This window comes from Balaenoptera ricei, chromosome 10, assembly GCF_028023285.1.
Source record: "Balaenoptera ricei isolate mBalRic1 chromosome 10, mBalRic1.hap2, whole genome shotgun sequence".
NCBI lineage: Eukaryota > Metazoa > Chordata > Mammalia > Artiodactyla > Balaenopteridae > Balaenoptera > Balaenoptera ricei.
Window position 1 is genome coordinate 69,284,595 of NC_082648.1, and position 15,041 is coordinate 69,299,635.

Here is a 15,041-nt window from a genome sequence, read left to right on the forward strand (position 1 = left end):
AGCATTATGTCTGCCGTTAACAATACTGTATTGTGCACTTCAAAATTTGTCAAGAGGGTAGAACTCATGTTAAATATTCGTACCACAATAATAAATAGGTCATAGATAGATATATACGTAGATAGCAAAACAGATAGCTGGATGGATAGATTGATATATGATAGATAGATAGATAGATAGATAGATAGATAGATAGATAGACAGACAGACAAAATAAGGTGAGGTGTGAGAGAGACATTCTTCTGGGTTGGTCTAAAAGAAAAATGGAATCTTCCATGAGTTCTGCCAACAAACTGAATGATTTTGGAAGAGGTCCTCAAGCCTCAGATACAAACACAGCCCCTGCTCCCACCTGACTGCAACAGTGGGAGACCTGAGCAGAAAATCCAGCCAACACTTGCCTGGACTCCTTACCATGGAAACAATGAAATAGTATTTGTATTGTTTTAAGCCATTAAGGTTATGGAAATGTGTTACACGGCCACAGAAATCTAATACACATTTTCTCTATAACCAAATCCTTTGCCTCTGCCGTGCATGATTGCTAAAGGCAGTACTGTCCACCTACATTTGCTAAGGCTGCTGCTGTAGTCCTACTGATTTAAAAATAGCCAATTGCCTGCATAAAACTTGCTCACCTAAATAAAAATTGCTACAAGACTGTGAATAAAGCTTTCATAAAGGGTAGTAACCTGGCAAGTTCGTAAATTCATGTGGCCAACACTTACAAAAGGCTAAGATCAAAGCAACCTCCTCAGCCTACATGGTAAATAGTCAACTTCAAAACAGGAAACACTGACGTCAAGAACCACATAAGCTTCTGAATACTATCAAGGTCAAAAACTACCACAACTCCCACTTACTAACCTTAGGCTTAAAACTGCAATCAAGGCTCAACCAGATGTCCAGACCTTGGGAAATGTACAAATCTTAAACCTAATAATACAATAAAAAAACAGATCTGTACAATTCGTAAAGACTGAGTTATCAGTTTTAAGCATGATTACATTCATAGGTGTGTATATATACGTATGCGTATATGTGTGCATCAGCAAATTTGTTGGGAAGGAAGTAACCACTGCATATGTAATTAGGCAATAATTCCTAACCTTGAGATCAGATATCTTATTTACCATTCCAGAAGAGTATCCATTAGATTTTAAAATGACCTCTGAAGAAGCCCATTTTACTCAGGTTACACATTTAAAAATCATTTGGCAGATGAATCCTTTGAACATCCCTATAATGTGAAAATATACACAGTTTATTTTGAGGAAATAGTCCAATTTTAGTATTTAAAAGTGGTTTCCATACATTATCAAACTTCAGAAAAATTAAAATATATGAAACAAACTTGTTTTCTATACCTCTTTAGAAATTTGTGATACCTGCTTTTCTTTAATAATCCTGACGTTATTAATTAGAGCACAAGCTAAACTACTATAACAAAGAAATCCAAAGATATAGAAACAAAGAAACAAAGAAAATAGATGGTTCTTATATCTCTCATAAATTCTTACCTCTTTGGAGGTAAGGAGCCTGAGATTAGAAGGCAATCAGTAGTCCTGAATACATGACTTCCATCCTTGGAGCAAAAGACGCTGTTCCAGTACTTGCTATCTGCCACAAGCAGGAAATAAGAAGGCAAGAGACCACGAGTACATTTCATTTTATGAGCATGACTACAAATGTCATTCTTTATTTCCAGTTACGCCCTATTTGCCAGAACTTAGTCACACAGATACACCAGCTGTGGAGAAAGCCGGGAATGTAGCCTGTAGGTGATAACCATATAGCCTGTACATGATAGCCATAAGCTCTGCTAAAACTTGGGAGCTCTAATATTAAAGAATTAGGTAATGGATAGATATTGTTGGACTTTTAGTATTTGTCCTTAGCTCTTTCCTACATCTGACTACACATAGTAACCTATTGTGTTCGCCTTCTCCTATTTTCAGTGGTTATATTCCAAAATTACTCTTCCAGAATCTGCAAGCCATTTATTATTTCAAAAATAAATTAGCACTCAAAGTTTAAAACTTCTACTCTTCAAAGGAAACTATAAAGAGAATGAAAATTCAAGCCACAGACTGAATGAAAATACGTATAATTCATATATCTGATAAATAATTTATATCCGTAATATGTAAAGAATTCTCAAGACTTAGCAATAAGACAACAAAAAACCCAAATTTATAAAAAATGGGCAAAAGATTTTAACAGACACATTACAAGGGATACACAAATCTCTATCATATACACACCAAAAAAATGCTCAGCATCATTAATCATTATAGAAATGCAAATTTACCACAATGATATACAATCACACCTATTAAAATGGCTGAAACTAAAATGAGTGACCATAATGCTGATTAAGATGTTGAGGAACTAGAACTCTCATACACAGCTAGTAGGAATGTAAATGGTATAACTACTTTGAAAAAGTATAGCAGTTTCTTAAAAATGTAAACATATGCCAACCATATAATTCAGTTATTCTGCTCCTGGGTATTTACCCAATAATAAATGAAAATGTATGTCCATACAAGTCATATACGCAAATGTTCACAGTGGCTTTACTTTGTATTAGTCAAATACTTGAAACAAACAGAAGTCCACCAACAGTGGAAAGGATTAACAAACTGTGGTATATTCATACAATAAAATATGACCAAGAATAAAAGTTAATGATCTATTTATACTTATAACAAGATGAATAAATATCAAAATAATCATTCAGTACAAAAAGCCAGACCTCCACCTCCTCCCAAAATAGTATCTCCTCATTCCTTGATTTCATTTGTTTAAAATTTGAGAAAATTCACACTACTCTCTAGTGATAGAAATCAGATCAGTAGTAGCCTGAGGATGGAATAATATGATGGAGAAGTAGAAAAGAGGAATTACAAGGAAGCACAAGGAAATTGTTGGAATTGATGGATATGTTCGTTATATTGATTGTGATAATTCTCAAGGTGTATACATATGCTGACACATTAAATTGTACACTTTAAATATGTAAAGTTTATTTAAAGTTTATCAGTTATTCTTGAATAAAGATTTTTAAATACATGAAGAACAGCAGGTTCAAGAGTATCGTTGGATTTCAGTATGACAGAGAAGGATGTAAGTTACCATTTGGACATGGAATAGCTCATAATCCTATGTACCCCTTTGAGTAGGTGTTATGAATGTGAAGGTCATCTGTCATTTGTGTCTCAGTAGGAAAAAATTGGAACTTCTGTTTGGGGCTTATGCTTGGCCTAAGGACCATAGAGCAATAAGACATGGTCCATGTGCTGCAGAACTCTTATAAGAATTGCAGCCAATGCCACTCTTCTCATTTCACATCTCAATTAAATTGTGAATTCCTTAAGGAGCACAGTAGACTCATAAAATATTAGATATGAAAGCAATTTAAGCTTATGTAGTCAAGCCTAACTATTTTCAGAAGATGGAATTGAACTTACACAATAGTACACAGAAATATATAGGCATAGCTGGGACTAAAAGCTACCTCTTCTGGCTCCCTGCACAGGTTTTCTCCATTATATCATTTCGCTTTTACTGAACACTATACTCTGAACAAAGTCAGTTATCAATAAATTTGCTTAGCAACTGATGATCAGAATTGACAGAATGCACAGAAAGAGTCCCTTCACAGTTATAGTCTGTTTAGAGGGTTGAGGGACAAACAGTTCACAAGAACAAGACAGGGTGGAAGATTCTGAATCTTCGTGTTTATTTCTTCTTTTTCTCCTTCTTTAAGAGTAGATATTTTAACATGTAAGTGCTGTAAAATAAACAAACAATAAATGATTAAGAGCCAATCCCTACAAACAATAAAAATTAATTGGCACTTTGATGGGAAAAAAATTTAGAAAGGACTGCTAAAATGTCAATTTATGAATTAAGACTATCAGTAGAGATTAATCTGGTGAACAATCAGTGGGAGACCTTTGAGAAATTCCATGCTGTTTATAGTAAAGGCTCTGAAGCTATCTATGGCACTTGGCAGGAAGAGACCATTGATTCCAGGCCAAGGAAATGACAGTACAGTATACCCGCTGCTGGATTGAAGGAAGCAAAAAAAAAAAAAGAATAGATAATAATAGATGCATATGGGCCATAAGAAGAAGTGCCATCAGCTCAGATTAAGTACAAGCCCAGTAAGTATGCAGAGACAAATTTTGAAGGAACCCAAGATAAAAGGGAGTAAGCAGGTAGGGTGGCTGTAGGGAATTGACATTCAGACAAAAAAGAAAATTCTAATTCACATCAGCTAAGATAAAGGACCTGTCACAAAAGGGACATCATGAATGACTCTGTAAACAGGGCGAGGTAATCACAGGCCCTGGCACACGGAGACACATTTAATCTGCTCAAGGGAGTTACTCTTAGTTCTTGTCAGTATGTGATGTTCATTTTTCTTAGGCCATTTTGGGAAATGTATCATGGTGAACAGGAGTACTGATGACTTATTAGGAAAACATATGCTGAAAAATTTTAATAGAAACAAACTTTAACTTCTAACTAAGTCACACTATCATATCCCAAAGTCACATATGCAATATATTCACCATTATAGATTGTAGTCCATAGTTACAAATATGAAGAAAACAAAACCAACAAAATCGCTTTGTCCAAAATGGATATCACAAAATCCATGCCTTCTGATCATATGAGACACCCTCATTTTCAGTATGACTCTTGGTTTAGGTTTGATTTCAATAAGGTTGTGTTTTCTAATAGCAAATATATAGCAGAAAATTCTAGAGGGAAGGAAATGCTATAAATAGGTTATCAGCAGAGAAAATGTATGTAAAACCATACACACTAAAGGTGATTCATAAAAATTATGAGACAAAGTAAATCTTAATCAAAGGTCAATCTATGTAGAAACATACGTTTCTACACCTCAACTGATCATGATACCAACACATTATATGATGGAAGATGTTTAGAGTGATGAATTGAAAATCACTGAAAGAATGAAAAATCAACTTCAGTACACTCTACAACAAAGACATGAAAGTGAAAAGTACATTATAGAAATGCCTCCATGCAAAAGTATTAAAATTTAAAGAAGTTACTGCCTTGAATACAGAAGCCATCTGGAAAATTCCCTTCTGTGAAACATTTCATTGGTCATGAGGCATTTTCTAGACAGGACACGGTAAACTCACTGGCAAAGAAAAGAAATATATATTTGGCATATGGCTTTTGCTTGGAAATGAGAGAAATCCAGCTAAAATGATTAAAGAATTTTTCAGTTCGTGTACCTGAAAAGCCTAGTGTGTGGAAATATAGCTGGATAGAGGTATATAAAGTGCCAGGAATCTATTGTTCTTTATCTCTTGACTACATTTCTTTCTTTGTTTTTTTTAAACTTTTGATTTCGAAAGTTTTACACTTACAGAAAATTAGGAAGACTATTACAAAGAGTTCACATGTATTCTTTATTCAGTTTTCCCTAATGTTAACTATTTAGATCGCCAAAATACAATTTTATGACTGGGAAATTAATGTTAGAACAGTAATATTAGGTAAATGGTAGACCTTATTTGAATTTCACTAGGGTTTTTTTTTTTCTCCTAAAGTCTTTTTTCCTTTCCCAAGATCCAATCCAGACAGCTATCACACATTTAGTTGTTTTGTCACTTCAGCCTCTTCCTATTGTGAAAATTCCATTCTTTCCTTGTGTTCATTACCTTAATACTTTTGATGAGTACTGGTCACTTACTTTGCAGATAGGTCTCAATTTGAGTTTGTCTGGTATTTCTTCTTGTCTAATGATTAGATTGAAGTTAGGCAATTTTGGCAAGAATACCACAGAAGTAATGACTTTTTATCTTCTCTAAATGCATAATATTGAAGGAACACAATGCCAATAAATCTTATTTCTGGAGATGTTAACCTTGATAAGTTAAGGTTTCTCTGCCAGGATTCTCCATTATAAAGTTAACATTGTTTCCTTTGTAACTAATAAATAACTTGGAAGAGACACTTTTGAGACTATGCGAACAAATTGTTTCTCCTCAAACTTTCACCCAATGATTTTATCACCCATCTGTGGATATTGTCTGGAACGATTATTCTGTGATGTCTGCCTTGGCACTGTTTCTTCTTCATTAGCTTCAGTCTCACAGGGACACTGCTAAAGAAATAGTGACTACAAGTAGCTCTAGATTAAGTCCAACCAGCTCAACAATCCCATTGAAAGGAGAAGTTCCTCCAGTTGCAACAAAACATCTAGTGCTACCAGTTGTTTCCTTTGTTTGGGTCATATAGTCATTGCTGTATTGATTACCACAGGGATAGCCAAAGGGAAGGCCACTGTCATAGACCAGGCCTGGATCGTGTTCCCACCCCTGCAGCTGGAGGATGGACTATCCCACTGTAATCACATCAACTGAGAATGGAAGGTAGGAGGTGCCCCAAGAAAAAAACAGAATGTTGTTACCAGAAGAGACAATAGGTGGTGCACAGGCTAAATCAACATATACCTGCTACACTAAGATATAAACAATTATTCTTGCTGTGTTTTGAGATCTAAGTTTGTGAAAAACAATAGCTAAACCCAGCAATCTTAAGAGTATAAGCATTTAAATTTACCTTATTTATCACAATATGGAAGACTGCAATTCTTGGTCTTCTACTTCAGTGTTTCCCAACCCTTACAGTTGCTATAATGTAAGATTTCTTTCTCCTCTGTCCTTGATATAAACAGGAAAAATAACCATACTTGCCTCTACAGTTAAAAGAGAGTACTTGGTATAATACATGACACATAGATAACTGCTCAAAAATGTCATGGTTGTTATTATGATTATTACTATTATTAAATATTCAATTTGACACATTTATGGAGTGTCTGTTGTATACAAGATATACTAGATGTAGGAACTCAAAGATGAATAAGAAAGGGTTGTGATTTTAAGGAACACAGAGACTAGTGTGGAGGATAAAATATGCACAAAACTCTAATACCAGGCAGAATGTTACAAGTTTCTACAATACAAGTAAGTACTATGCATATAATACATGTTTATGTGTTTTAAATATTAAGTCCCTACTTAATCCCTTCTTCAGGCAATACAAAAACAGAAAATAAAGGAGCGCATTTTCATATAGCTTTTTCTTAAAAGATTAGGCTCTTCACACACACTTAACCTTTTGGATATAAATTGGATGTCACATTAACCAGCAACTGAACAGAGTGAAGAACAGTTGACTTCATTGTTATTAATGTCTTAAATAAAAAGACATAAAATAAAGATCACAACAAATAATCTAGTCAGAATGTTATTTTTCAGCATTTCATACTATAGCCCTTTATATATAACAATAGACTTCTGCTTTTTTTCCTGTACATGAAAAGAAACAGACTATTTGATTTCTGTTTGACAAAAGACTTTGTGATTTAGAGATCATTTTTGAACTAAATGACCAGACTGTTGCTAAGCAACTACGTAAAACATTTCTTAAATACAAAGACACGTCTAAAATATTATCATAAAAGGTCTATGGTAATATGTCTGACATTTTTGTATAATCAAGTCTATTATTTTAAAATAAATATTTTCAATATTCTCTTTCAAAAATGAATTGTATGTGTGAGTGTGTGTATTCAGAGAAAGTGGATAGATTGAATGTGAAATAGAAAGCAAAATCTCAACCCTATTGTGTTAATTTTTAATAATAATTTTTCAGGTCTGCATCGGCCCTGTTGGCCTGCCAGGGCCCAGAATTTTTCTAAATACTTTTGGTTTCTTTGTTGTAACTCTTGAAGCTTCTAAACAGACAATTATGCAGATGTTCTGGATCAATGACTCTGCTCTGGAAATAGATTTTATATTTTACAGATATTATTTCTGGGAAAATAGCAAGACAAGAAGGTATTACCTGATTTGATAACACATATTCCAATTTAGAAATTATTACATAATTAATATAATTTTATTATGAGGGTAGATACTAAAAATTTAGCAATTTATTACTTAATAAACGTAGGTTTTCATTACTAATACTACAAATGTCTGGAATATACTTGTCACACAGAAAGAGAAGACTCACTTTCCTTATAATGCTGTGATAAAGTGGTAAGTCTGGTCCTTTGAAACCTGAGAAAGAAGCCCTTGAATTATTTTCCTATGAAAATACTGCTTTACTTTTACGGAAGTAGCTCTACCATAGGGTAAACTTGGTGACTGATGAAGCTACCGCTCTGTGAGGAGCTAAGTTAACCAACCATCTCAAGACGCCCCCTGTGGTCCTAACTAGAGATTGTCAAACCCTCAGCTATTACAAGTGAACCATTTCTGCTTCATTCACATAAGAACATTGCATTCACAAAAGTCATATGGGCAAAGCAAAAAGAACTTACCCTGGAAGGGAAAGGTCTTTGAGTATTTTCCCTGCTAACCTACTTTCTGTAGAGGTTGAGTCCTATGGACATTAGTATCAGGAAAAACCAAGATACAACGTGACTAAACTTTTCTATTAAGAGACAAGGGTAGGCATTTGTTTTGCTCTTGAGAGGGAAGTGTGTGGAGACAAAGAAAGAATAGAGAGAGAGTCAGAAGAACCAGGGAGACAAAGAAAGAATAAAGAGAGAGTCAGAAGAACCAAAGAGATGTGTGTGACAAGAATACCTGTGAGAAGTATCCAGTGGAAATTATTTACTGTCTAGTTACTTCTGTTGCTTCAATATGCAGCTTCTCCTCTCCCAACTCTAGCACCTCATCATAATATGCTTTCCATCATAATATGCTTTCCAATTTGATGGACCACGTCAGTTATGAGTGATTTTTTTGTAGGATATTTTCCCCAGAACATTGTGAATGGAAATAAGCTTCACTTCTGAGTTGTATGAGGTAAAACAGCATGTACAAAAGCATAAGCCCGAAGGCAGAGACCATAACCACAGAAGCTCCAATAAATTCACACAATGTTAGAGAAAGGGCTTAGGTTTCCAAAGGTTATGTTTGGAAGTTTGAGCCTATCTTAAGTGATTTCAAAGGGGTGGGAGATTCCACCCAGAAGATATCTGGCTTATAGATATAATGTAAATGAGTATAGTGTTTTGGGTTATTTCATCTGCAGAATTTGTTGAACTGCCATTTTAAAAAATTATATAGAACAAATATAGGTTGTCACATATCATCTTAAATGTAAAACTCAGACAGTATTACATTTGCTGCAGGAATATTTTATGCTCCCTGCATCTTTGAGATGTGGATCACTGCCTGTCCAAATCAAATAAAACCAATCAGAACTCTATGCAATTACATAATTCTCTAATTACATTAAGGTCACATACAGATTGCTTTTTACACCAGTAATCTTGGTACAAGTTAATAGGATACTTTGTGTAAAATGTATACCGATTGAAGTAGTATTTAGTGACTAATAATAATATAATAAAATTAGACCCATAGCAAAAAACTCAATAAGCAAGAAAGAATAGGACATTTATTTATATTATTCAAAAAGGCAAAAGCAGAACACTTTTGAATAGCACAGCTTGCTCTAGCCATGCATTTCCTAACACTGGGCACTGGTTTGGAGTAAAACTCTTTCCAGGCCCAAATATTTCCTCACCCAGAAAGCAAAATGATATAGCAAATATATTTTTATTTTTAAATCTTTTGCCTCTGGAATCATATTCAAAATTGAAGATAAATTATAGGAGAAATAATTAACTGAAACATCCTGTCAGAGTACTAAGGGAGTACTCACACCTTCATAGATAAAACATCATTAACCATGTAGTCTAGCAACCAAGTCATGTGAGAAAAGATGTGGCAATTTTTAGTACTTTAGCAAATATGACTAAGTATAAGCTACACTTTTTCTATTTAATTCAGAAGCAAATTTATCACCACATCTCAGGGTATGATTTTTCAAAGGAGTTTAGTGTAAACTGTATTCATAAAGCAAAATTTTGTACTTGGTTCAATTCTACTTCTACAAATTCACTGTGACTCTTGGAAGCATTTTCAAATACAATGTGTTCCTAGGTAACTGCAACAAAAAAGTTACGTACATGTAATATTATAGAGTGCTATAAAGCTGCCCCAGGAATATTATCCTTGAGTTTGACGATATGAAAAATAATGCATGCTCTTATTTGGGCATATTTATGGAATATAGCTAAAGGTCTTGGGAATAAACCTTTGTGTGACTATATTAAATCTATTTAGAGAAAGAACAGATATTTCCTCATGAGAATTTGCAATTTAATACAGAACAGCAGTTTAGCAGAAACCCTAGAATGCATATAGTATAAGACAGGGAATCAGATGATATCGGGAAAAATATAAGGGTTATATGCAACAATGCACACATAGACGCACACATACACAGGCACACACACACACACACACACACACACGCTACACCAGTGGTTTTCCACAAAAAGATTTTGGTCAGTGCAAAAATAATGATACCTTAAAGGATTAAAATATCTTTGGTAAACAATGGAGAATAGAATTTCATCACTGGGGATTATTTATTATTTTGTAAATATCTTCCCACATTAGAACACATTTTAGAAATAGTCTATAGCATGTAATTGAAGAGAATAATAATATAAAGCAGTTTAAAAATTTTACCCAGGTCCCATTTCTGTAGACCTTGAATTCACTTTGAACTGGATTTGTTGCATGAACTGGGTTTCCTTTGTTTGCTTTTATGTTTGTATTTCCAGCTTGCTATACACAGTATGACAATGCTCATTCTTGCTTACCCTATTAGTAAGATTTATCTTCACAATGTGTATCAATTGAATCAAATGACAGATACTTTGGACAGTATTTCCTTTCATTATGCTATTCTTCTTGACTGTCCAGATGGTAATGGAGTAAAAGCAGATACACAAACCTCAAAACATATCAAAAGGTGTGACAAATATTTAAGCTTGACGCTTCAGTGAAGCTCTGACAGGTAACCTATTAGTCTATAATATCTTTAGGGGTGGAACTAACATCTGTCTTTTTCATTGTTTTATCCCCACCATGTACTAGAGTAAATTCATAGTAGGTGCAAAATAAAACTTGCTGAATTATTTAGGAATTTATCTCCTGGTTCAGAGATGTCACCTCCAAATAAGTAGAAAATTGTTTTCTTATGTATTTAATTTGAGATTTAAAAAACATCAGATTCACATTTATTTACACTGGATGTTTAATAAATGAACCATAAGAAAAGATATTCAAGACCATTCAACTTTCCAGTTTGGTCAATCTCAACAAAATGCCTTTTGGAAGGCAAAAGATACCTTCTTGCAGAAATACCATATTAATGTAAAACAAACAGGAAGTAACTAAACTAATAAAAAACAAACAAATGAATTAGTGTAATCTGTATAAAATAAACAAAAGAATGATGTGATGAGGTGATTGGGTGGGGACACAGGGAAGTAGTCTATTATAAATATTATAGACTATTATTCATAAAAGTCCGCTATTTAGGTTTACTTATAAAGAGAAAGACCCATTTCAAGATTCTAGGGGAAATTTCCATGAAAAGGGAGGAGTGAGTGCAAAAGCTTGAGAGGAAACCCATATTGGTTATTAGAGGAATAAAAGAAGACTTGTATTACTGGACTCAGAAAATGAAACGGAGAATGGTAGGAGGTGAGGTCAGAGAAGTTAGGCAGACATCAGACTAGGGGAGAATTGCAAGTCGTGGTACAGATTTTAGATTCATTCTAAATTCAGTGGGAAGCTTTTGAAGGGTCCTAAGCAGTGGAGATGTGATGTCCACCATTTTGAAATAGTGAATTTTCCTATGAATGTTTAACCTGTTAGTAGTCTAATTAAATGTAGGCTACATGAATGGCATTTTAAATTGTAATACATGAAATAGCAAGAGTAAATTTATCCACACTGCAATAAAACAGTATAGAGTTTTCAGAGAAAAAACTGGAGGAATCAACAATCATTACATGCAAAAAAAATTTTTAAAGACAATATCAACTAAGGTCTGAGTTTTTTTATGAGAGGTTATTGATCTAAGAGTTGAAGCCTCAGAAATTTAATGAAACCCTAGCCTGCTTATGATGTTCTTCTCTTTATCTCTATCTAGACGGAAGAGCAGCAAATTATTCTCTACAAATGTCTAGGTTTAGAAGGTCAAATTATTTCTTCAGGAAGTCACATCTCACAGGACTATCTTGACACTGGTGAGAAGCAGGGATGGAAGAATGTCAGCCTCTATGTAGAGCCACACTTCACAAGTTTTCTGCTGGTAGACATAACCGAATTTCACTCTGTGCGTTCGTTCTGCAATGTGCTTTCAATAAATGTCGCCATGTACTCAGGAAACAACTCTAAAATTAATCCCACCTGTGGTAATATGTCAGAATTGGGCAGGCTAAAGGCTCTCATAAAATCTTACATGATATTTAAGCCTCAGATGTGGCCATTCAGTGTAATTAGGAACTTGTTAGTTGGAGTGTTTTGACTTTTTGTGCAATGTATTTATATATTGCTTTGGTCCAGAAAAGACTTTTAAGAAGATATACAATGAAAGACGTTATGCCATATAGCAAGGTAATGTTAAATTCTAAAAAGAGAAGAAATACAAGGCGGAGAGAAAATAAGCGTGGAAGTAAAATGGAGCCAGCATGAGCTTAATACAAAATAAATACCATTAACCTTTTTGAAGGGTTCACAGGTTGGCTCCAAGCTTTCCAGAAGAATGGCATTTATTCAGTTACATTCTCAGCGTGTTAAGATAAAAACAACTAGTTTCTCAAGGAAGCAATAACTCTTCCTGGTTCTGAGATCAGAGTGAAATTTATTCCATGGACCCTTTCAAAAGACCCTCTTTAATGCACTGAACGACATCCTCAATAACATTCTTACGGGAAATGTAAGCTTTGTGGCATTGTTTTTATAAGGAAATGGATGAATGAGACTTCTATATCTACACATGCTAAAATAATAACATTTCTTATTTCTCAGTTTAAACTGCTTTTAGCATTGAGAATAAGCAATTGAGTAGTTTAGATTGAGGTTACTAGGGGTTGAAAATAATGCCTGCGAATGGGACTCGATCTCTCTAAATTCTCTTTCTTTGGATGAACACTTAAGGGAAGAAAGGTGGAATGATGCAATCACGTATTTCTTGAGTGGGACTAATTCTAAGAGAGGAACGGTTAGGGTGTGGAGGAGTGTGCAGGAGAGAACATTTACTTCTCTAAATTTCTATTATTGGTGGATGAGAAAGTCATGGATTTGAAACAGAGAACACAGAAAAGCGCCCTAAGGGTGCTTGAGGTGCACTTCCCTCATAAAAGAGGTTCTGAATCAGAAAAAAAAAAAAAAAAGGAACACAAATTTTCATATATATTTTCTGGGTCAAGGACTCCTTTAAGATTCAGTTGAAAATTATGTATCTTCTCACTGGGAAAAAAAACCACATTCTAATGTAGCAAACATCAGCTCTCAGCCCATTCTAACTTTAGAAAAATTTTGATGATGAGGTTCTACAACAAGGGGAAAAAAATTCCAGGCACTTTTATTTTCTCAGTTTGCCCATCTGCATTAAGAAGAGAGCTGTCAAGTTACAGGTACATACATGTGGAAAGTATTTTGTCTAAAGAAAAGAGTGTAATAGTGTAAAAGTGACTATTAGTTTTAGAGTTGAAATAGTAACAGATATACAATGGTGGCAGTAAGCCTGGGAAAGATCATTGGCAAGGGCCAGAGGAAAAAAGAGTGTATCAGTGGAAACTAGTAGGGAAGGGTGAAGGCATCCTTGGCAGTCACCATGACAGTGGTGCAGCACAAGAGGGCAGAATTTTCCTCACCTCGTTGTCCTAAACCTTTGCCTTTGTGCAGCATTGCCAGGAATTCAAGTACTAGAAGGCACAGAGAATAAAGAGTAGGTGATGGAGTTATCCCATCTCACATTTGGGACTGCAGAATGAGCTAGAGCATTCTCCCTGTAGTATGTAAATAGAAAGGAAGGTGAGAAGAATGAATCCTCTACTAAGATTAGTTAAATGGAAGAGTGCATATTTGAAGTCTTTAAACCAAAATCAACTTGTTAATGCCATCTATTGTGCTAGCCCAACAGTTTTTTGTAAAATTAGTTTTCAGTATGTAAAACTAATATCCATATAAATATGTACATTTCTGGCTTCTTAAAAAAACTATATCAGATGACTTGACAATGGTGGACTCCAGTTTCTCCATGCAACAGTCATTCCCTCACAAGCACCAAACTTTGTTTTTCCAACACTGAGGCTCTTATCTTCACGCTTGAGCATTGTTTCTTTCCAATAGCCAGGTTGCCTACTTTGTTAATTTATATTACCTGCCTCACCTCTGTAGCTTTGAGTTTGTAATCCACTCCTCTCCACCCCTGAAGTAATGTGTTATATTTTATTCATCTAATGTGGCAGCCATGAGGATGCACCTACAAACCTCCAATTCTAGGGAGCTTAATTGTCCACAGGTATCAACTGCTGCACTCTGAATCCATCACCATATCTTCACCAAGGCCATACTCCTTATTGGCTGCTCCCCACCAATGATTGAACACACCAGGAACCCTAAAATAGCTCCAGGACTCTCTAGTGATTTCGCTGAAGCTTCTGAACTTGCAGGGCAGACTAAGATGCTTTCCCCTAACTTTCCCTTACCATGGGTCAGACTTGCCTCCCCCAGCTTTCTCCAGCTCCCTCTCATTTTCTGTCTTAGAGGCATTTTCTCTAGCAAAACCCTTGCTTACTTAACGCATCTCAATGTCTGCTTCTTGGTGAACCTAGACTAATATAAGTGGTATCAGAAGTAGGGTGATGTAAGAAAGCAGGCAATAAGATTAGGATTTGGGACTGGCTCACCCACCACCCAAAAGGTGAAGAGAATGTCATTGTGTTTGATAAATGGGACATGGCTAGTCACTGACACAAAGTGGCAGTGTACTTGCTAGCAACTTTACCTGTAGTGACTTGAAAATTAAAAAAGAAGAAAGAAAACAGTCCCAATGGAGACTTTCACTTGGCAGGTGAAATGACATAGACA

The 15,041-nt window shown here is 35.0% G+C and overlaps 1 long non-coding RNA gene across 1 annotated transcript in view; it reads left to right on the forward strand.

Annotated features, from left to right (window-relative positions):
* LOC132373439 (uncharacterized) overlaps positions 1 to 15,041 on the forward strand; it is a 357,254-nt gene that overhangs the window by 251,672 nt on the left and 90,541 nt on the right. The gene's annotated exons all lie outside the window — the stretch shown is intronic.